Source organism: Varanus komodoensis, unplaced genomic scaffold, assembly GCF_004798865.1.
Source record: "Varanus komodoensis strain SLA01 unplaced genomic scaffold, ASM479886v1 scaffold1, whole genome shotgun sequence".
NCBI classification, from domain to species: Eukaryota; Metazoa; Chordata; class Lepidosauria; order Squamata; family Varanidae; genus Varanus; species Varanus komodoensis.
Genome location: NW_025335268.1, coordinates 81157723 through 81182989, shown reverse-complemented (window position 1 = coordinate 81182989; position 25267 = coordinate 81157723). Strand labels below are relative to the sequence as shown.

Here is a 25267-nt window from a genome sequence, read left to right as displayed (position 1 = left end):
AACCTTCTGGATTTTCCATCTTGGGGTAGTGTAATAATTATTTTTATGCTCCATGCTGTTCAAGAATACAAAATTATTGGGCAGGGTCTTCAGGAGTGCTGGAGTGCATTGTCATCAGCATGCAGATAACACACATCTCTGTTTCTCCTTTTCATCCTCATCATTAAAGGCTGAGAATATGGCTGCAACAATGGACTGATTCAGGATTAAATAGCCAAGCTTTTTAACAATAGCTTTGGTCAGTAACTATGATTTGTAGGTAATAGGTATTACTAGACCTATATATACGTGCATGCATGTATGCATGTATGCATGCATATGGACTCAATAGCCTTCCAGTCCCCTTCCAACTCTACTATTCTATGGTTCTATGATACATTGCTATAACAATTATGTGAAAGCAAGTGAAAAGGAGGACCTTATCTTTTAACAGCAATAGCATTATATGGGTCCAAAAGATAACACTTTTAAGATATACCAGGAACTCCCTCCTAGTCCAGCCTGTGCAGAGTTTTCCCAGAGAAGCATACAAAAAAGACAGAAAGAAAGCCCTCTCCATGTAATCACAACATGTTGGGAAGTGTTAAGCTTTTGAGGGCCTTGAGCAATGGACCACCACTGTTTCTGGCTGCTATTTTTCTTCATCCTCTTTTTCATCATTGCTACAATTTGCTTCTTTGACAGGAGAACTAGCTACTGCTCTTCCTCCTCATCCTCCTCCTTTTCCTCCTCCTCCTGGGCCAGAACAAGAAACAAGCAAGCAAGCAGGTTGCCATGGTGACGAGGAGGACTTTGGGTAGATGGCCAGCAATGGTGTGTGGACTTTGGGTAGATGTCCAGCAATGCCTGCTTTTGATGCTGGTGCTGGTGTTGGGGTAATACCAGCTGGTATTTCATAAGAATTAGGGGCATTTGAATGTAGATCAACTATCATTGTGTCACACTGTAATGGCATTGGAAATAGCTGAATGCGAGCAAGCGTTCTTTTAAGCTATACCATCAACTTTAGTCCTGCTACATCAAGCTCCTCCTTGTTGTACATAGGCTAATTTTCACAATCACTATGTAGATATCCAGCAACACAAATTAGTAATTACCATAGCATGGTACATTTAGAGATGTCACCTCCACAAGTGAAGATCACTTGACCTCTTACCTCTAGAAGTTGTTGGGCTAGAGGTCCTTGGCAGACTGCCCCTGAGGGTTTCCCTCTGCTCTCAGGCAAAAGATATCATGGGTCTTTTTAAACAAATGTTAATCTTCCTTATATTAATAGTACTAACTTTATTTTTAGCAAATGGAACATTGCATGTCTTTTAAATTATGCAAACCAATTATACTAATGGGATAAAAAGAGGAGATTTTAAAAATAAAGTAAGACATATGCCAACAATTTCAGCTTCATTGCAACATAATTATTTTAGCTGCTGCTGAAGATTTGCTCCGGATAATTCTAGATTCAGCTCTTAAATGATGTAAAAACTGAAGGCTTTCTGCCCAGACCATGATCTCATCCAAGTGTCCATTGTGAGGGTCTATAGAGTAGGATTTATGCTGGACTCTTCATTTGCTGCACCAAAGACTGCAGGAGAAGCTCCAGTGTCTGTCCCCTAAATTCATATCTTGTAAGAGTCTATTCCTTCTAAGCTGGTAGTGGCAATAGTTATTTGATGACTGTGCTATCAGCAGAATGACTTGTGCTGGCTCAGTCTGAGAGTGACTGTATGTGCAAACAGTAACTGTTGTGGATTCTGCAGAATCTTTATAGTACAATACTCCCGGGGGGGGGGGGGGTATTCTTAAGCTAAGCCTAACGCCTAGCTGATTTCCCTGTTTTGGGGGATAGGAAAGGTCCACCATTGGGGATACAGCAATTTTGCAATGTAATAACTTCCCCCAGGCTCTGCAAACATTAACATTTGCATCTACATTGCTCATTGTCGGACCTCGGCTACTGAGACCAGTCTGATGTGACCTAGAATCTGTGGGACATGGCCAATAATCAGGACAGCTCGCAACAGACACTGCAATACTAAGACCTGCTATACACATCCAAATCTGGATATCCATATAATTTCACCCAAGGGTAATTATCCAAACAAAACCAAGACAATAATAGGCAACATTCTAAACGCCTGATGTAACCTCTCACATGCTATGCTCATGATTCTTGAATTTTTCTGGCTGTGCAAACTATTCTCAGATGCTTCAGCTTCCAGAAAAAACTGCCTTGCCTTCCTGATAATGCCCCGTGTTATTTTGTTCTCTCTTTAGCCAGTGAGCTGGTCGCATTCCTATGACTAAGCCTTTGTTCTGTTTTTTTAGAGGCTATGAAAATGCTTCTGTGATACGGCCCTTAGAGTGGTCATTGTGCTGCTACACACTGCTCTGCATGGGACATTAAACCAATCATCTGTCCCATTTAAGATAATTCAAGATACCACATCATTCTGAGAACAGTAGTGCTATTAACAGTACGATGACATAATTGGGTCTTGGTTCAATATCTCCCCAAGAATAGGGAAATTGTTGCCCATTCAAGCATATTGCTGTTGCATTTAGAAATCTGCCTAATATACTGTCATCCATTTTAGAACTATTCTTGACAGGAGAAAATGTAAAGTTGTCTCTCCTCTCCTATATTTATAGAACTGGCAATCTGCAAAGATCACTATTTATATCTTTAACCTTGCTTCCAGTAGCATAAATATGCAGAATTGGCTGCTAGAAGCTTTATTATTTTTCCATGTGTTCTGCCAGTATTTTAAAAAGGCATCTTCTGAAGGGAATCAGTAGAATTATAAACTGAGTCTGTGTTTTCACCTTAAATTCTGCTGGGGGTGGGTGAGTGCAGAAAATGTTCCAACATCACTGTCACATGCCATTTCCATTTTCTCTAGAGGTACTTTCCCCCAAATGAAGGCAAAAGAAGAACAATCAGTCACTATGTGTTAGTAACAACTGATGTGTCAAAAATGTATGCATGTCACTTCAGGTATTTTATAGAGGTGGATTAAAAGGCTTAAATATATAAATGAATAAGGCTGCAGTTGTACACACACTTCCTATGCCACTCAAATGCTGGCCTTACTTTTGAGTAATCATGCATAGAATTACACCATACAACTCACAGATCTGTTCTTTGGGGTTATTTTTGAATTAGCCTGAAGCTAATGGGAATACAATATTCTTTGTGGTAGAAAGCAGAAAGCTCTGATCATTTGGAAAAAAACTTTGCAAAAGATTTTTAAATTGAAATTTAAATTAAAGTGATCCAAATATCAGCTGTCAAAGCAGTGATTAGTGATGGGTGACTATCATATTACAAATTCCATGTTTCATTCTCAGAGGAAAGTTCTCCATCATCTTGCTATCTTATTAGATATCTATGAATTGTTGCACATACTTGTCAATAAAATCAATTTAGAACTGTAGTGTAGCATTACACTGTGCATCATGATGTCATGTGTCATAAAGTTATATTCCTTTCTCTGACTGGCTGTCTGCCATCTCCTCCTTATCGTTCAACTGCCTCAAATGGCACCATTCCATTCCCAGTCTACTCTTTCTTTAACTCCATTCCCAGTTTTGCTTCCCACCCACCTGCTCAATACTAAGAAATGGCCTCATGTGACTAACCAGGTGTAGAAAGGCCACGAAGAAGCTATTTACAAGAAAAAAATGCTGAACAAGGTGTGGATGATAGCCTCTAGAACTGTTTTCCCCCCAAATGTTAGGTTTGCTAAGGTTTTCATATCCACTGGCGGGCCTAGGAAGCAGAAACTAAAGTCTTAAATGCCATCTTTCAATGAGCTTTGTATGGGTCACTTGCATTTCTTTCAGAAAGTAGAGATCTAAACCAATCAATGTTGGGGCATGCTCAGAAATGATGGAGCTTAGATGCTTAATCTTGCATAGCACACAGATGCAGAACACAGCTATAAACTTGTTATCCATCTCCTCTTGAAAAGGGAAAATACTCATGTTCATCATCCAGGATCAGTATGTGTATGAATATAATGAAAATAATAGGTTCTGCCAACAAACTGTCTAATTTAGATGTTCAGTGGACAGAACCACTGTTAATAATACATCAAATAAGATGTAGACAACACATCTGTGAACAATGAAAGCTGTTCAGTTAAGCCTGTAATGCCCACACATATTGGACACCTGGATTGTGTGCCTCCTGACTTTGTCTCTACTATTGTGTGTACCATTGGCCCCATACCCAAATTGGGCATTATATTAGTAAGGGAAATCAGTTGCGACACTCCTAGGGTCCCCGCACAGGACTCTCATCCTGTATTTCAGCTGTGTTGACCAAAGCAACTAGGTAGTAAATAACCCAGACTCTCCATTGGATGTAGATTCACCATACCTTTATTCAAAGTGTGCCACCATTACTGAGCTAGCAGCAGGGTTCTCCTTGCATATACTCTGCACATATTCGACTCTGAGATATGCTGCCCTAGAACTCATCCAGATGAGAATATATTAAGTAATTGAAATGAATTTATTTATGGTAGGAACACAACAATCAGGACCACTCATTCAGTAAAAGATATGAAATAATATGTCTCTATTGATTCTAAAAATCTAACATGCTGATTCTAAAAATCTGGCTACACCTTCCACTAGCTATCTTTTTGCTTGTTCCTTTTTAATTCCCTCCTCTGACGTTTCAGTCTGTCTTTGTCAACTCCTTTTTCTGTCCTTCTTGATTGACACTCCAGCTCCAACCACCTTGCAGGCCTCCTGCTTTCTTCCTCCTTCTTGAAGCGCTAAATGAAAATGGCCAACAAGTGCATCTTTTTTCATGTCTAACCTAGAGTGGGGTGCAGAGGGTGCAGTACAGACCCAAGCAGGAGGATTTACCATGTTAGGACTCCAGGGTGCAATCCAGCTTCCTACTCCTGTGATTTCTTTTGCCAAACAGTAAACGATAAAGCATAATTCCACCTGTCAAGCAAGCACTAACAAACACTAAACACAAACACAGTCATATGTACACTGTATTGCCTGCGGGATCATCAGCAGAAACTGTCTTGCATTTGTAAAGTACTGAAAACTGCTTTTCAGTTGTGGAAACATAAATATTTCAAATTCTTTATTTGGAATCTTGAGGTGTGGTTGAAGGCTATTGAAATATGGATCTGAATATCAAGAAAGATTGTTTTCTAAAGCAGGGAAGGAGTTAAAAGAACATGTTATAAGTCACAATATAGGTAGACAAACCCATTCATAAAACTCCAGAGCTAATGCCTTGAGCACTCAAGGCTAGGATGCTTCAGGAAATGGAAATGTCCTAATCTTCACCTCTTGGACGAAGGTATCAAATGAAATTTAGCAGTCTGGCAGACATTGCATTTTTCTGAGTGTTGAGACAGTTCTCAGTGGTTGAAACTTGTCAAACTACAAATGTGACTGATGGTAAATAGGGAATTGAAAACATTTTGAAAGAAGAAATCACTCTTCTTCTCAATTGCTATCACTTCCCCATAGAGGACAAGGCCTCTTTTAATTGACCTTTAATTCAGGCTTCTATGTTTTCTCCTTATTGTAACATATTCCCAGCCTTCTAAGCTCAACAGAGATTGAAGGATCCTGCAACTGGATGTCTATTCTCTGTACAGGTTTATCTAGTAGAAAGAACCCTGAAAACATGACATAGTAATGAGGCTGCCATCCTTTCCTTTTACATCCCTGCAGTTTTCACATCTGCTTGGCTTTTGAGGCAATGCCAGCGCTGGAACTACTGGAAAGAGATTACTTGCAGTAACTGGAAGATGGGCCTACCTGTCCAAGCATATCAGCAAAATGCTGGTTGTCCTGAGAACCAGGCTGGCACTGACCAAGGACAGAAAAGTTGGCAAGACAGGGAACAGTTGTTCAGTTGTCCTAGAAACATGGATGCTTCTATGCAGAGTAACTCCCTATGAAATGCCTGCAACACAGTCCTTAGGAGAGGGCCCAGTGGATCAAAGTGTTCCTTTTAAGGAGACTGAAAGTTTCCCCAAGTTGAAGCTGATGGTTGCAATGCAGGTGGAGTAATGTATTTGCTCCAGGCTCTGCCTGAACTGTAAATGAGCCTCCATGGTGCTGAACACATTTGGGAGGCATGGTTCAGCGCCATGGATAGCTCTTCAGAAGTTTATACCAGCACCCAGCGGGAATAAACTGGCCTGCTGACATTGGAGCCACAAGCTTCTGTTGATTTTCCCATGGGTGCCCTAAACAACCCACACAACTTCCAACATGCTGTTTAAACATGCATAGGATTGTGTGCATGGGTGCATGTGTGTGTATGTACAAAATCAAGGATAGAATTGTGCCTTAAAACATTAGAATGAGTTTTCATTGATTCTGTATACCTAAGTCCGGCAACTTTGAAGGGGACCAAGCAGCAGCCCACCACCACCCTGTCTCCCCTCCTTTTTAGCCTGGTGGCAATAGGCTCTTCTTTTCATCACTGCTCAGCCCTTCCAACAAAGGGCAGGTAGCTGTTTTGTTTTTCCTGTATCCTAACTGGCCATGTCCTCCCAGATATAGCATCTGATTGTTTTGGATATCTGCTAATCAAAACTGCTAGGAAGAAAAGGTTTCTTTCAAAGTAGCTTTGCCCACCAAGCTGTCAGAGTACTTATTTTTGCCAGGAAGGTCAAGCTAAAGGAGGAGCAGGGGCACCACCAACTTCAGAGGACCATTTGTGGGTTCACAGATTTGTGCCCCATGGTCTGGACCTAATGGGTCACTGTCTATACCATTAACAATGGGGCGGACAACTTCAAGAGTAGAGAAGCATTTGCAATGGCTATGAAACAAAAAAGGGTCAGAAGTGGCTCAAGTTAAAATGATTTTGATCCTTTTTTCTCCATAGATACTATGGAAGGGATGTTGGAGAAAGCTGTAATAAATTCAAATGAGTTTGGATCTATATGAATCCAGCCCACAGAATTCACAATGGACCAGTGTTTCCTAAGTTATATTGATTCTGCAGACTTGTAGACCATTTTTAACTTTCTAGAATTTTATCCAAATTTGAAATGAAAATAATCAAACACCAACCAAAATGCTAAAAAAATGGAAAGTCACTTTTGAGGAAGATTTGCACATTTATCCAAGTAGCGAGTTCAGATTTTTTTTTCTTTTTAAAGATTCTTTTACTAAGCAGCCAATGAAATAAAAGGTGCATAATAACTTTTGAAATGCAGACAGCTCAGATTTGACAATCCTGTTTGAACACTAGAAATAGATGCAGACAGGGAAGGAGACAGATGCAGGGATGAGATGATTAGATAAAGATAATGGAGATGGAGATATAGATTAGATGAATTTGTTGGGTTTGGGAGCAGCTTGGGAGGTCTTCATGAACTGGATGTTGTCAACCCTGTTTTAACATCTTGTAGTCTCTGAATATTGTTTACCATATGGAGGAAGATATGTTTTGATGTGTCATTTTTAATTACTGCACACTGCCCTGGAACCTTTCAAAGCTAAATCCTACAGAGGATTTTCTACAAAGAGAGAGAAGAGAGGAAGAGGAGGAGGGGGCAAGGGGAAGAGAGGGAGGAGGGAGGGAGGAGGAGGTAAAGGAAAGTGCTGTGGACAAGGAGACAACAGGACACAGCAGCTCCCTTGCATACTCATTCATTCAGTAGCAGCTTCACAGCCTAGGTGTGGCAAAGGCCGATGCCTTCCCTGATCACTGCATTCCTACCTAAGACCATGTAGCCAGAGAGATACTCTAATTGCTCTGTTAAAAGCAGCTCTAGCATTTCATATCCACGAACTATTGTGCACATCCGTTCTAGATTTAACCTGCACACTACATTTGCTGTTGTTGCCATGCACTTCCTGCCTGAAGTTCATCAAATTATCATACAAAGATGGCTGTGTTAACATTTCTTAGGAAGCCGTCTTTGGTATATGATGGTAATAAGAAAAAAAATCTGAGAAGTGTTTTTTGTTAAGAAATCAAAAGTTTTATAAAAGAATTCCATTTTAACTGGTTATTCATCCATTGGATCTGCATTAACCAAAATCTATTCCACTGTAACTGGAAATGAATAATATGTAATTATGAACTGTAATGAGGAAAAGGAAAGAATAGCTATGCTACAATAGCATCCCACTCGCCTCTTATTTCTGAGTCAATTCTATTTTTATTGCTACATATTTTATTGCTTTTATTACAAAAGACAAATCTAGAATGCACAAAAATATCTTCTCTCTCTCCACCCCTCCCTCTAATTTTTTTCCAGGTCATCAATGGTTTTTACAAGACAGGAATAATGGAGACAGCTCAAAGGAGTATTAATATTCTTTAACCAGAAGTTGAATGTAGCCAATATTATATTGATTTTGATTAGAGTAGCTCCCACTTATAGTCTTAGTAGAGCGCCAACTTCAGCATGAAAAAGAAGGTTCCTCAGACATTTTGGTTTTTCCAGAATCTTTTGTAATTGGTTGACCAGCTATGCCTGGCTGAAAAACCTTGGAGCCTAATGAGCCTGAATGTGATTAGAAACCCCTCAGTAAATGTAGCAAGGGCTGTAGTCACCTGTCTCCATCCACCATTGCCCAGTTTCTTCTTGGATCTGAAGCATCAGAGAGAGAAAAGGAAGTTACTCCTTACTTCCGCATGTAACATAAACCATGTAACATGAAGGTGGACTCAAAAATTCTATGGGCCATTTGAATACTCAAGTGGATTTTAAATCAGCTGTTGCAAGCCTGTGGACTTTAAATTGCATAGAGTGATACATCATAGCAATGGAACTGCAATAGGTACATAGCAAAATCCTTTCAGTTACACTATCCTGTTTATCCTTAGCCCACATCATGACTGGAAAGTGGCTTGCTCATTTTCCAAAAAGGTCAGGGCCAAATCACAAGTTCCATTAGAGGCATTTGGACTGCAGCATGTGCATGTGTGTGATAATATACACTCACAATATGTTTTAATATTGAATTTTATTGTTGTATTTTATTAATTTGCAGCCAGTGTGGATGGTCAATTTATGTTGTAAGCCGTCCAAAGACGCAAGTAATTGGATGGCATACAAATTTTATAAATAAATAAAATAAATCATATTTGCCCTTCACAGTGTTTTGCTGCTGCAGGTTGTTTCCTTGGAGCTGCTACTTGCTCCATGAGAAATTTCCTGTAAATAACAGCTTCAGAAGGGTAATTTTCAAATGGGAGAAGGAGTACAGAGAGTTAACCCCTCGCACACATTGCTTCCAATTAAGATTGCCATGACATGGCTGCTTTTTAATAAGGAAAGGGTGCGGACAATTGGAAGCATTGGATTCAAACTCACATTTAAAGCAACATTTAATTGGACTGCAAAAATAGAGTTCGTATGAACTTTTCCGTACAAGGCTATTAACCCACTGTAACTACTTTAGGTTTTATCACAGTTCTTCACAAGAGGAATTTCCTTTCCTACTTTTCTGCTATGTAACACTCGGGGATAGCACAATTTCACAAGCAGAGAAGTATTTTCTTCCTCTTTCACAAATAATATTACATTTTTATTCCTCTTAAAAATAAAAATCTCACCAACTATCCTGTTTAAAACCAGAAACAAAACTCAGTGTTCACAATGTCCTCAAAGGAATCTGTAAACTGTGAGTAGTATATGGCAGTATGTATACAATTCATACCATGATTTTAAGAGAAAGAAGTTTAGATTTCCACTAGCAAATTATTTCCTGCATATAACAGAACAGCAGTTTCCTTCATGCAGACAATGCACAGCAACGATCCTTTTTTAAATGATCATAGAAAAAAAAGATTGAAAATATGCTGTCTTGAATGCTGCTCCCTTTGGGTAACTATTTACGGTATACTAATAAAATGCAATCCCATTATTTCTTCATAGCTGGTAAAATTATATTCTAATTTGTGTTTCTCATAAAAGCCTCCATAAAATGTGAGTGCAAAGGTTTTCTATAGGTGCTCTTGTATCATTTATTTCACATCCTATCACTATTTTCTCATTAGCTGTGTTGGAATATCTTATCAGAACTGTTAACGGCAGATACTTAGCATTCAGTTGCATTCTTATATCAATGGATCTGTAGGAATAAAGTATGCAAAATACTTAATTAAAATAGATATGCATATTTAAAGTGTAATCTGGCAGTTGAACTGTCAGTTCTAGGAATATGGAGTAGACAGCTGTGTAGCCCATTTAAACGAACTTTCAGTATCATGTTGTTTAGAATACTATGAAGAAATTGCTCTTCTTTTATTTCCCAAACATAGTTAGCTCTTGTAAGAGGTCTTTGATAATCAAGATTAACTTGGTTATTTGTTGCAAAAATATAAACATTTTCACCTTCACTACATCCAAATTATTTTTCATATACAATAGAGTCTATATACTTGGGTTATTGACCTAGATCTAGTGTGATATCTGAATTTATGCAATTGTTATCCTGTGTCCATTTACCTTTAAATAGATGACAGAAACATGCCGGTAGTTCAATAACTAATTTAAGCCCTAAGACAATATCTTTAGTGAGGTATCAATCACATCACATTTAACTTCTGCATAGCAGAATGAGAAGCCTTTTTAACATCACATGGAAGACTGGAACCGTACATTATCTCCCTGTCCCACAGTACTGATAGAAAGACATACAGAATGATTTTTTTCCCCTTGAGAATATTGTGACATGGACAATGAATTCCTCACGCATCTTTAAGATTCCATAAAACTACACACACACACACACACACACATTCCCTTGAACAGGCCAACATGGCTATCTCTCTCGAAATTGTCCTTACTCTTCCCACACAGTTGTGGTGGAGCAAAAGCAATCCTGAAGCAAAAATATGAATGTCCCCAGAGCACAGACCGAACAAAAGACAGGGAGAGAAAGTGATTTTCAGTGCATTTTGAATCGATGGCACAGGAAGGTCTCAAGCATTGTGCTGCAGTTATTGTGATCAAGCTTGATGTCAAATGCAGGCATAGTTAGACACCTATCAAAGGCACACTTCCCAGCAGAGGCCCACTTGAGAAAAACTGGACTTCCTCCCTCCCATTGCTTGCGCTGGCCAAGATCACACTGGAAGAGGCAATCAAAGAGCAATCAATGTCCCTGCCTTCTTGCTCACTGGCTCCCTGCACATGGTAGTAATGGTGAGAAAGAGAATGAGAAGCAAGAGCAGCTACTGACAAGGACAGTGAGGAGTTGAGCTTACTGAGGGACAGACATCACTGAGAGTTCATTGCCTCAAAAACCTGAAGCCATGGTTGGTTATTATTCAGTAGTGGTGGGAAAGGTCTTTTTTAAAACGATAATCTCATTAGTTTACACATCCTAAAAATTTAACTTTACCAACATTTTCCCTGGCAGAACCATTCTCTAGGAATGTTTTATTTATTTATTTAAAGTTTTTATATGCCATCCCCTTGCTATATAGCCTCCAGATGGCTCACAGAAATAAATAAATACAAAATAAGTAACAATAACAATTAAAACCCGGAAACACCCTGGCTGCACAATTAAAACCTATAAACATTAAACAGTGTTAAAATATTGTTTAAATAGAAAGGTCTTGGCCTGGCACCAAAAAACAAATAACAACGGCACCAGCCGGACCTCTCTGGGGAGCGCATTCCACAGATGGGACAGCACCACAGAGAAAGCCCTCCTCCGGGTACTTTGCTTCCTGATGTCTCTTATGGAAGGCTGCCAGAGAGCCTCTGCTGCCGATCTCAAGGGGCAGGAGGGCAAATATGGACACAGGCATTCCTTTAGGTAGGCAGAATTATATTACTTTAGTGAAATTCTAGGGCTTCTTCTTTGAGAGAGACTGAAACAGGCTTCATATGAAACATGGTTTCTTAAGAATTGCAGGTCACAAAGTTCCTTAGATCAAGCTGGTATTTTCTTCAGTGCACTGACAAGGAACCATTTCTGCTGGCAAATTGACAGGCCACAGAAGTGTCAAATGTTATTTACACAGGCTGATCCATTGGCATGAAGTTTAAGCGTCTTTGTCCATGTTCAGATGTTGCTTGCTACAGCTGCTTTGCTATGAAGCAAATGTCCACTGATTGTAAATACTCAGCTTGATTGCACTTTTACCCTTCAGTTGCTTGCAGTTGACAGAAACAGACAATTAATGTTTTTGGATCCAAAAGCTTAAAATAACCCATCACACTGGTGATACACAGGGTGGGAAAAGAATCATACTGTGCACATCATATTCCCAAGATGCACTTCACTGAGGTACATATGCAAAAATGCAAACATGTTTCAAAAGCTTGTAATACAGAAGACACTTCATCCAAGCTTACACTGGATTTATAAGTTTATCCCCAAATTCTGAACTGCAAAAGGGTCATCCTTTGTTTTCAGTCCTGCTTGCAGACTATGGTCTGTGGGCCACAGTTTAAAAAAACACTGCTCTGCACTTAATAATTCTGTTCTGCTTCCAATTTTGCTTGCTCCATTGGTTTAAAAAAACAAAATTGGCTAATTTTCCACTCGAAAAATCCCACTATTACTGATCCCAATATGCAATCATTTCAAATTGGAGGGAGCAGAAAAAACAGTCATGAGTAATAGAAATCTGATTATTCATGGTAACATTTGCAACTGATTATTCAACTTCTTGATAGGTAGATCTCACCTCCTGTAATTTCTGTTTAGTCAATATTCAGTCTTAATGGCAATGTGCATGTGGACCAGAGATAATAGCAGTTAGTAGTTAACAATAGTTAGTTATTCTGATTGTGTTAGCTCTGTATTTTGCTCTAAGTTGCTTTGTAGTCTCTGTAGAACAATTGAAACCATAAGAATTAATTTATGATTGTATAAAATGTAGTAAAATGTAATGGATTCCACTGTCTGTTGCTTGGCTGTATTGATCAAAATATGTCATTACATAACTCGTATAATGGAAGGCAAGACAAGATGTTTCCCAGCACAATTAGCCTGTGATGGACAGTAGGGATTCTGCCTTATTCCACTGTGAATATTGGTGAAAGAGAGAAAGCTATCAATGGATGTTTTAAAAAAAGTTGTGGAGGGGTTTGTTGCAGGTATTCCAGAGGCTGGGGTAAAGTGGGTGTAGAGGAACTACATAGCCCTAGATTAGAGATTCAGTGACCTTTCCGAGCACAGTGTGCTCACAAAAAGGAAGACTTTCTTTCAGGTGGTAAGGAATAAACTCCTTTTGCTTATTGGTAATGCTTGGTACCAGATTAGTTATCTGGGGAAGAAGCACACCCTCACCCCATATTCTTAGGGAACCAGGGAACTCTGAGGGGAAAGGGCTCTGCATAGAACACAGAGCCTCTACTGTCTGGAGAGGGAAGCAAGGAGCATGTCTGGGGAGAATATAGTGATTTCTTGGTGGGACTGAGTTCGAGGCCCCATTGCATGAGGGAATGGACTAGTGGTGACAGAGATGGTAGATGCCAAGAAAAACACAGCCTAAGACACTCTGCTCCTTGATGCAAAAGAACATATAGAAAGATAGAAACAGAGCAAGTCAGAAGGTGCCATCTAGTCTGACCCCTGGCTCTAGCTGGTTCCGCTCACGACATGCCTACCATGTGCATGTCTATCCTATCCTTGAAAACCCTCACCGATATAGTATCACTGGACACATATAGTTATTGTTAAATGAATATTTTGTTTCACATCCGTACATAGGTAGGACAAATCTACCCTGCCATGAGGATGATCTCTAGCCCCCATAGGACAAAAGACATGGGATCCAAAATCCAGAGAACTGAGGTGAACCTAGACATAAACATCCATCATGAATTGGCATATCTTCTGTGGATTTATGCTAGTGCCAGGACAAATATCCCTCAACCCTTCTCCCCATGGGGCACCCAAATCTAGGTGGCAAGATTATAAGATGAAGCAGCTGGGATGTTCATTTTCATTCTCTTTCTTTTAAAAAGCAACGTTTCCATTTCCCATGGCCAAACCATAGTCACTAGCCCATTGGCATGCTGCTCTCCAATACATTGAGAACAGAATGAGTGACTAGCTGTGTCATGCCGGGCAGATAACAAGTTCCTTCTTGGTACATACATGTGAAACCTGCAATAAAATGTTGCTGTATGGAGTGCTCAGCCAGCAGTTCCACAACACTCCATTTAATTTCACTTGCCCTCCAATTTTCCACCCCCACCTCCCTTCCAGCCAACATTCTGCAATCACTCATTCACCCCTTAATGGCATGATTTTGAGGCTTTCCTCATGCATTTAGGGTTTTAAACATTATTAACAAACTACTCCCTGTTTCTTATTCAGAATCCTCAGAAGCCTTGAGGGTGGTTCAAAATCAAATAGAAGCAAAACCATGGCTAGGTAGTTGAAAGGCAGCTGTTCTGATGGGGCACCATGAGCCTGACCAGCACTTTTTAGTGACCTTAGGTGACCCTTAGGCCACCAATTTAAGAGTGTAGAAAAAAGTATCACAGCTGTGTCACATGAAAACCCATTTCCTCTTTCCCTGTTTTTCATATCAGAAGAGACTAAGTTCAAAGCAGATCCATCTTATCAATTTGGTACTCCATGCCTTAGAAATAAATTGCACAGAAATATTTTCCAGATGGCAAATGCAAAGCTGATGTAAATAGCGGCTGCCAACCAACTGGCTTATTTTTTGCTTTCAACATAAACAGGGTCAAGGATTTAAAAGACCTTATCATTTGACTGAACAATGTTTGTGTCAGCTATCCATTGTTATTATTGTTAAAAGAAAATGGCAGCTTAATCATAGCCAAATTATGCACTCAACCTGAGTTACAACCTGAAAAGTTACTTTAGTAATCATTAAGTTACTTTATCCAAATTCACAGAGATGAGAGCTGGCACTTAAGTGTAGGGTCTTCATAGGCATGGGTCTTTGAGCTCTTCTAGACTGGATTTTTCAATCTGCTGTTTCTTTTCCTATATCTTTCCACAGTTAAGATTGGATCTTTACATACCCATATTTTCCTGTCCTGTGGGTGGAGCTTGTGGGAATCAGTATTATTTACCCTCACCTTTGGTACAGCTCCTCTCATCTTTTCTATCTCTGTTTCTCACCATTTGCAAAAGAACTTTTGTGAAAAGAAAGTTTAAACTTTTGAAGGGGTGCAAGAGCAGTAAAGCAAGACCAGGTTTTATGGTTTACAGATTCCACTGCATTTTCTGGCAATAAAATTTGCTTAAATTTTCTTTCCTGGTACTTTATTTGTTATTTTTGAAATTTAAATTCCATTGTCCTGAAGAACAGTCATGAATCCATTAGCCAGGCAATCTTTTGGATGTTCCACTTAAAGTTGCCATGACTGGCAGTCAGGTTGTTATAGGTAGAGATTATTTACATACTCTTTGGTATGAAGTTATTGAATGAAATATTGAGTATAAATATTGAATAAAAACAGTGCTCAATAGGATAGTTTGCAGTGATTCTTTGTCCTTCTAAAAAATAATGAGATACAAAGCAAATGAATCCACTAATCTCAGTAAAGAACCCCATGCTGTTTCCATGGGATATTGGATTTCACTCAGTTTACTAGTCAGGTGACTGTGTGGTTCCCTGGGCAATGTGGTTTCCGTGCTCCCTACTCTGTCTTCCCACTCTTGCTGTGCATCTTGGTCGAACTCATGAAAAAAATTTCCTTCTTTTCTCTATCGCACCCTCTGCACCTCAGTAACCTTGTCCTGATCAGTCCACTGAAGTTTTGAAGAAGGTTCCCTTGCTTCCCCCTCCCAACTGCACATGCATTTCTGCAATGCTTCCTGTCACACCAGTCCCCAAAAAGAATAATTCTTTTGCTATTTTTCACCTCCTTCTCCCTCCATATATGTACCCACTTTTCCCCTGTTTCTGAAAGCAAACGGAGAGGCAGGCACATCATTTGGCCAATAGCAATAAAGCAAGCGATGCCATTTGTGTTGCTAGGGTGGTGAGGGTATGAGAGAATGAGTGGCTGAGCAACAACTGCCACGTGTCCATAGCATTCTATGGTGTTTCCATACCAAGAATGATGAAAGGAGATCCTTCATTGAGATGTCGAGAAAAACCAGGGTGAAGCGCAGAAACCTTAGAACAGATCATTGAGTCTCTGCATGGTTTCAGAAACCAAACATACTCAGAAACGCTGTGGCAAGGTCCAGACCCAGAGCTGGGATGGCCCTGAGCAGCATCTGTCCCTCTAGCAGTCACTGATTTCTTCTTGTGCTCAGCCCAGTCTTGCAAAGAAAGCTGAGCCAACAGTCAATCTGTAGGCACTCATGGAATGGAGGTTGTGCAACCGGCAATCTTTTTGTACAGGCCGCTGCTGCAGCTGGCATAGGAAAGGGATGGTCCTAGCCTGCAGTCATGCTGGGCTTCATCCCTGGTGAGCCACATGTGACCACCTGAAACAGCACCTGCACATGGTGCAGACGAAGGAGACTGCTAGTTGCCATGTGGGGCTCCGTTACTGGTGAGCCCATGTGACCAACTTTCTTTTGCAACAACCCAAATGGCTGCTGCAGGTAGTGCAGAGGAGGGATGCTTCTTGTGCAACATCTGGGACACCATTGCTGGTGAGCATCCCGTGAATGCTGGGTTTACCTGCCAAGAATGCAGATTCAGGGTTGCTACAAATTGGACTGATGTCCAGAAGGCCAGGTCTAGGGAATCCAACAGATTCCTGGCTCCTAACGGATTTCTCACATACCCCTAGACATGACAGATCAAGGACCATATGAAATCACCAAGGCTTCTTGTGACATGCAAACCCAGTCAGGGTTTCTATGTTTCCACAGAAAATTTCAAGGGCAGAAGCTTCTGAATAAGGTTTTGAAGGGTGTATGGGTTATGATACTATATTGTTTCTGGTGGATTTGGGGGCAAATAGATCAGTATGCATATCAGAGATCAGCCTGAAATGACAAATCTTTACAAGACCATAAAAAATAACTAAAACTACTCTTGGATTTTCTTTCTTTCTTCCTTTTGTCAGGAAGTCATGATTTTAAAAAACTGAGTTGTACTTTCCTTGAATAAACAAAACTAATTTAGATTGATTTATGTTACTTAACATTCATTTAAAATCTTCTAATGTTTTCTGTTTATAAATTAAGCAATTAAGTCCACTATTGATCTTTAATGATGACAACACAAATCCAGTTTAATTACCATAATTTGGGCGCTTGAGCTGAAATTAGATTATTTTAGCTATAGACTTGCTTATTCTTGGTGCATTTATTAAAAAGAAAAAGAAACCCTCTTGGCAATCCAACTTTCGTCAGCTTCTAGAAATACATGTAAAACTGGGCAACAGTGTCATTGCTATTATTAAGTGCCCCAAGGCTAGTAACCTACAGAAGGCAAGGCTACATGTCTGGATGGACAGACAAGGAAAGAAAATACGTAGCCTACATAGATTCCCTGTGTGGTCCTTGCTTCTTAATATTATTGCAAATTAAATAAATGTTAAGCTGCAGAAATAAGCTATTGTTACAGAAGAAAAGTAAAACATTTGCCATAGTGCTCTGAGCACTTAAACTTCTGCGGAGGAGTAATTTTTAATGGTGATCTAGACAAACTGGGTTATTTTTCTCTTAATCAAAGTGAGCCGGAATCCCGAACAAACTCATTCCATTAGCCATATCCAAAGTAAGAACAGTCTGGGAATTCTAATTTGTACACATGCATTAAAGAATTTTCTATATTCATTTGCATAAAAATCTGAGAATGTACTGTGTGCTGAAAAGCAATAATAGCAGAGTGACCTTTGTCAGAATTTCAGCAGAACAGAAACATGGAAACCATAAACAAAGAAAGCTTTCCTTCACCCACCCCACCACTGCTGCTTTTAAAGAAGGGAATTAACTTGGCTGTTTTCATTCACTGGCAAATTCCTGCTCTTTTTCACTTACAGATGAAAACAATTGAAATACCAGGGTGGTGCTAAATGGCAACATCAAAGGTTTAATATCTGGTATCTCGAGTTAGCCCTGAGAAATAATCATTCCTGAATCCCAGGAAAGTCAGAATCCCCCATACAGGGCGTGATGGACCAATGGTCTGACTGAGGCTGAGGCAGGTTTCTATGTACCTGTGAACACAACCTCACTGTGCTCACCAGACGCACAATGAAGATTATGAAAGCATCAGCATATGTGTCTGTGGTGAAAGTCAGTTGGATCTTCCCTTGCAAGGGTGTCCAAAATAAACTCCATAGAATCTCTTGGCGGGGGGGGGGGGGCTCATCCCAGGGGTGGTTGGCTCCAAAGGGAAAAGGAGGAGGCCACAAAAATCCAAGCATAATGTTATCTTAAAGATATTTTAACTGGTAACTGCAACCATAGAAGACGCATTTCAGCTTTTCTAAATGCTGGGGAATGGGAGAACTGCACAGAAGTCAGGAAATCACCAAATGATTGATGAGCAGAGATATGTGTGCAGGGGTGCGGGGACAAGCATGGCCTTTTGGAAAAACCTGGAGGACAGAAACATAGAAATAGAGCAAGTCAGAAGGGGTCTCCCGGGCCATCTAGTCTGACCTCCAGCTCCAGCCGGCTCTGCTCACAACATGCCCACCATGTGCATGTCCAGCCTAACCTTGAACACCCACACGGATGGGGCCTCAACGACCTCTCGTGGAAGCCCATTCCACACCCTCGGGGTCCTAACTGTCAGGAAGTTCTTCCTGGCATCTAAATGGAACCTTGGCTCCCTGAGCTTTGCTCCATTGGAGTGCGTCCTGCCTTCCTCTGCAGGGGAGAACAGGTCTCTACCCATTTCCGTGTGACATCCCCTCACATACCTGTATGTTGCCAACATATCCCCTCTGAGTCTTCTCTTCTCCAGGCTGAAGAGACCCAGTTCCCTCAGTCTCGCCTCATACCCCATCCCCTGCAAACCGGCCACCAACCCTGTGGCCCTACGCTGCACTGACTCTAACCTGGCTATATCCTTCCTGTAATGGGGGGCCCAAAACTGAGCACAATACTCCAGTTGTGGGCACACCAGAGTCGTATAGAGTGGTAGACAATTGGTAGGATAGATTTGCCCCCTAGTCCTGGAGTCCTGCACACACATTCTACTGCATATATTCAGAATGCAAAGGTTATCTGTGCCTGTTTCTAGTATAAACAATTTCAAGTATTTTGTTTCCAATCTAAACAATTCTAGTACAACAGTTTGAAATGTAGAGTTCATCATGTCCATGTGCATAAGTGCACACATCAAAAAGTAGCAGTCCATGCATAGTGTTGTTGCTGTTGTTGTTACATTACATTTCTATACTGCCCATAGCCAAAGCTCTTGGGCGGCTCACTACATTTAAGTCACCCATCCAGATTTCAGCCAGGCCTGACCCTGCTTAGCTTCCAAGATTAGGTAAGATACGGCATGTCAGACTATACAAAAGATGTATGTATGTATGAACATAGTACCAATTATTATGAATTGTTACCTTGCAGTAAACTCCACTGACTTAATAGTACTTATTTAACTTGTAACGCACATTGAACTTTAACCAAAGATCTTAACAGCCAGCTGAAATGAAATCTTTTGTTTTTAACTAGAAATGCAAGATAGCTTGCAAAGAACTGGCAGCACTTAAACTGCTGGAGCGAAGTAAGAACTCAGAGAAGAAGAACAAAGGATCCATCCTCATCCTCTGAATTCCTCTATGCTAATCTGCTACAAACAACAGTAAAACCTGACATCCTTGTTATTACCCCATTCGTTTGCCAGAGCAAGGAGGACCTGTCATGTACCTTGATGCTGCCACTGCGTCTGCTCTGAAGCTGCACAGCAGTGCATTCCGTGCTCCATTATATTGCTGACTGTGCCATAAACAAATATTCATATCAGTGTGTGCATTTAATTAATCCATACTAAAACCAGTGGTCATAATGAGCTAAGGCTACGTATACATTTATTTCTCAAGGTTTATAAGAATGGGTTTAGAATCAGAAGCTGCATGATAGGTGGATCAATGTTTGTGTTGCTGTTTTGGATTGATTGTTGATTTGATTTAGATGGATTTTGAATTTTATTTGTGTTCTTTATTATGTGTTGCCATGAGAGCTAATGGCTCTCAGACAGCTACTATATCTTACAAACAAATAATGAAATAAAAATGCCACATATGAATGCATGGGGCGACAGTCATCTGTAGCCTGCAATTGCCTATTTAATTTCCATCCTAACCCTCACTGGTATTCAGAAATCTAGTTCATAGAGAAGTAATAGTTTTGTACTTATCCACATAGGTTGAGACCACAGCTAATCATGCCCCATGAGTTACAGGCACAATGCACTAAGCTTCTAAGCAGCTATGTTGTGACTTCCAATTGAATCCATACCGGGAGAGGAGCTTAAGACAGTTAAGACAGAATCCATTTGTGACTGGGTCATTGTTTCCTTTCAATATGTTGTCATCTCCCTTACTTACATATCCACAATTAAGCACAGAGGAAGACCATGAGTTGGTCAGGAGTGTTCTTGACATATACAGCCTTTTCTTTTAAACTGAAAAAATAATTTATCTCATCTCTAATCAACTCTGTGCCAGACCTTTTGTGTGTTTCAGCTGGTCATCCTCACACACACAACCCAAATCATTCTTGGCATGGACCATAGTTTTGCATGCAGAAAGTTCCTGGATTAATGACTTTCAGTTGAATGGATTGGGTACCAGTTTCTGGGGAAAACCTAGAGAAAAGGTGCCACTTCGCACAGACAATACTCGGCCAGAAGGACAAGCAAGGCAGCTTCCTATGTCCTTTGCCAACACTTCTTAATTGGCTCTCAGAGCCTGAGTATTCTTCTCACATCAGTTTATCCATCCATGCAACTATGTAAGACACTCCTTGCATATACTTGGATAAGTCAAGGGAAGAAGCATTAGGTTGCCTTATCCCTGATAATCCAATTAGTTTGCTAGATCACTGTGCAACGCTTAGCACTCCCCCACACCATTTCCATCCTTGCTATGCCTATCTCACGGCAGGTAGGAGTTGAGAACAGTATTACTGGATTAATGTATCATTTTAGAAAGAATTTAGGTCATTACTGTGCAAGTCATAGCAACCTGTGCTAAGTCTCACCTGTTGTTTTATTAGCAGTGACAACCATAAGTATCCTAAAAAAGAAGAAGGAGAAAAAGAACAACCCATGGAAATCAAATCCACTACTCAGCATTTCTAAGGAAAGGGCTACAATTAGAGAATGGCAATGTGTTCTTTAATTGGGTTATCACTAAAAATACAAGCTGGCAGGTACATATTGTGAATAATTGCTGAGAGCTGAAGGAAAAGCTGCTATCAGTGCAACATGAAACTAATATTTATGGTAAAATAATACCAAGCACTCACCTATCTTTGGAAATGTGAAAATTTCCCTTGATGAAATTCCAAGTCTGAGGTTTATCCATATTTACCTGTTTTACTGACAGAGCCAAAACTTGAGATATAAAGTATCATTAAAGTACAGCATGGAATAAAATTTTATTCATGTTCTAATTTACTGTACAATGCAAGCAGTAGCAAAAATTAACACAGTACTGATAGTTCAGTTCTGATGGTTTCTGCTCTCAGCATCAAACAGATACCTAGACTTAGGCATTTTGCTATAAATAGCTTTTCCTTTCTTGTTTGTTTGTTCTCTATTGCCATCTATATTAATTAATGAATTCTTTTCTATACCCCCCAACAGCCAAAGCTCTTGTGATAGAAGATAGATAGTATTTAAAAATCAGCAAATAACAAAGTTTCCAGGAAACGTAGATGAGAACAAATGATACATTTCATTAATATCCTGGAGATGAATCTGTATGAATATCTATCTACATATATTCCTGACCATGCATCCATTTTTTATTCTGGCCATTTCATTTGTATAATCCAGCTCCATATCCTCCTAACCCTTTAAATCTGTGAAAGGGAATGACAAGTTGTAGAAGTAAGGGGATGCATCCATTTAGATTATGGCACAGATACCAGAAAAAATGCCATTTATTTCTGTGTTCTACAGTTCTTCAGAAGGGCACTTAACCAGCATGTGGGAATGGAGATTGCTGTGGATTTGATCTCACTTGTGAGAATATTCTTACACTGTTGAAATTATTTTTCTCATATAAATATAAAAAGGGGTGGCCTGGCTCCACTGTCAGTGTGTTGTGGGCCATGTGAAGGTAACTGAATGGTTTCAGGATTGGATTTGCCTGTTGCTGCACCCACAGTAGGGCCTTCAAATATGCTATAAATGTCTCTGATTCTGTTCAATATCTCAAAATAATTAATACTCGCAAAGTAACTCATCCCTGGTTTTATAATACTGAAAATGGCCTGCCCCTGCCCTAGGAAGAAGTGCTAAGGGGTGATCTGTCTATATTCATGGGGGATTCAAATATCCAGGAATGCAACATTCTCTACTAGATATTATTATAGATCATTCCAGTAAATAGCTTAATACTTTTATTTGTTTTTTCACTTTAGGTCAATGTAGATTTTTGTACCAATAGCTTAACAAAATACCGTATTGGTGTATAAGGCAACACGGGTATAAGATGAGGTCAATATTTGGGCTGCTTTTCTGGTGTTGTTGTATGTTGGGATATAAGATGACCCCCAATTTTTGCTTTGCTATTGTTGGTTTCAAGGGTCATCTTACATGCTGATGTATATGGCATATGCACTTACACCCTTTTAATCTGGAGTTTAGACTTATGCTCTCAGTAGGAAATGGAGCAAGGCAGAAAGAGAAGAAATGACACAGACCATGATATGGAACAAAGCACCTCACTATTTTAGTTATAGTTTTGCCGAATTTTGCATAACAAGGCAAGTATCTGGTCTTTTATCTGCCCATTCCTGAACACATTATGGCAATCTCCAGCTCACCTGCTGGGCACAACATTTTTCTGGGAAAAAGTCCCATTATGGGTATAATGTCTAACCCTAATCCTCACATGGCTTATAAATGGAAGCCCTTCACATTTATGAAGTTAAACAAATAGTCGATCTTTGCTGACTTGTTATTTATGGATTCCAGCTAATTTCACGAAACTAGGAAGCAAAAATAAATCTGTTCAGATGCAGTGGACTAGTTTAAATGGCAATACAGCCTACCATATATTTAACTCATGGTGAGGCTGCAGCAATACAGGGAGTGTGTATTGTGCAGCCAGTTGGCATATCCAACTCCCTACTCAGGGGTTGTGATGTCATGTGAACCCAGTGAATGTGGGTTATGTCAGGGTTAAACAATTCTTGCATAACCCCAGATTAACTCATAACAAGTCGCACCATGTTGCATGAGCCAGGTCCATTAAAAATGTAGCATATGAGGGTCACTATGAGAAAGGCAAAAACATTAGAACATCTATGTGCAAACAAGGTACATGTGTACCCATTTCTGTATCCATTAATGGATGACTCACACATGGTCCACAGCAAGGAGACTTCAAAAACAGATGAAGGCTACTTGAGCTTCATGACCTACCTGGACAAGAATTCCTCAGATGAGGAAAGCTAGAGGTTGTGGATGACCGCGTTCGTTTGGAAGAGCAGCCAGGTCCTTCTGGGACAGTCCCTGGGGTTACGCAGGAGCAAGAGGCAGAGGCTGAGGGAATTCGCCCTTTGGAAAGAAGGAGGAGTGCACAGTTTCGCCAGAGGATGTCGTCTATGAAAAAAGCGCACTGACTTAATTAGTCTGCTGTGCTGTTTCCCAGCTGCTATAAAATTAGATCAGACCAAGCCTGCTCTCATGGCAAACAACAGACTCTGATAACCACGCTCCTTGTTTTTCCCTGAAGATTAATCGGCATCTAGATGTATTGGCTCATTTCCCGGACATTCTTTGCCAACTCCCACCTGACTGCACTTTGGACACACGCACACACACACCTCATGGTTTTGACTCTCAGACTGCACAGATGATTCCAGAACTAAACTGATGAACAGCAGAGACTGGATTTTTGTGGGCACTGGACAGGACAAAGGGCTGGTTTTCTCTCATCACATGCAGTATTTTCTTTTTCTCAAAGGCACAAATAACAACAATGCACTCATGTGAAAGTACACTCAGTGGCAGTGTTGGCAGCTTTAGCATTTGAATTTTCTTCAAGCTAGAGAAGGAACAAATGTTTGGAGGTAGCTTCCAGCTTTTGAAAGAACTCCCTGATAATAAGTGTTCTAGCTGTGGTACTTAGGATTCATTCCACAACCCCATCCAACTTCTTTATAAGTGCTTGGAAGAATAAGATATGAAGATCTGTCCACTCCAGGTTCTACTGGAACAGCAATAAGAATGTTCACAGAAATGGATGACTCATATGTTCTATCCGATTTGGCTCGTTGAGGTATCATGCCTCATGTTTTGTTTCCCAAGGCTGTTAGTGGCTAGCCATAACATTAGGAAAAGGTTCATATTTTGGAGAAAGTTCTTTGTGCCTTGGCTCTATAGTTATTAATTGCATATTAAATATGGCTCTATTTCTACATCTTGGACATTTGTGCAGAGAAAATACTCTTAGCGTACTTCTTGCAGTGGGTGTCCAAATGCAGAACAAGTCAGCTTGTATCACTTACAGGTGCCTCATCTAGTTTACAATGGCAGGAAATGACTGTTCGTTATGCTAATGTTTCTATAGGAAATATTGCTGAGGGCTGACAGTTTTAATTGCAAATTGGGGAAAAACAGATCAGTTTCCTATAGGAAACACTGAGAGCAGTATTCCATGATTTTCACAGTTAAATGAACATCACAACAAAATAACTCATCCTGCAAATCAAGGGTAGAATCCCCAACTACAGGCCTAATTTAACCTCTGGGACATCCTAATCTGTACCATACTTCCTCTTGTACTCCTTCCAGAGGGAATGACTGAGTTTCCAAGCACCATCCCCTAGCAGAAAACCTTTTGAGGTGTGTATGTGGAGCAGTGGGGGATAGGCTTCAGGTAGAAGGGTAGGGGTTTGGATCATTAAGGACATTGTTCCAATGGTGTTCCAAGTGACCGCTTAATCTCCCCTGATAAGTATTTTTCCCATTCATATCCACAGGGAAAAGTAAATCTGACCCTCCATCAGATTAAGATGGTAGCAATTAGAAGCAGAGCCTTTAAAACATACAATGGAGGGTTGTCCGGCCTGTGTCTCATTTAAAGAAAAAGAATTATTAACAAGCAGGGACCTTCAAATTGACCATGAATAGCACCTAAGTATTAAACTGAGAAAGTACTCAGGTCACCAGTTCCATGAATCTTCTTGCTAGCATGAC

General features: G+C 40.1%; 1 protein-coding gene across 1 annotated transcript in view; it reads right to left on the bottom strand.

Annotated features, from left to right (window-relative positions):
* Window positions 1-23681, bottom strand: part of NLGN4X (neuroligin 4 X-linked) — a 294535-nt gene extending 270854 nt beyond the window's left edge. Inside the window, exon 1 of the mRNA XM_044432627.1 lies at window positions 23489-23681. The gene's annotated coding sequence lies outside the window, so the exon portion shown is untranslated. The remainder of the gene's footprint in view (window positions 1-23488) is intronic.
* Window positions 23682-25267: the final 1586 nt, after the last annotated feature.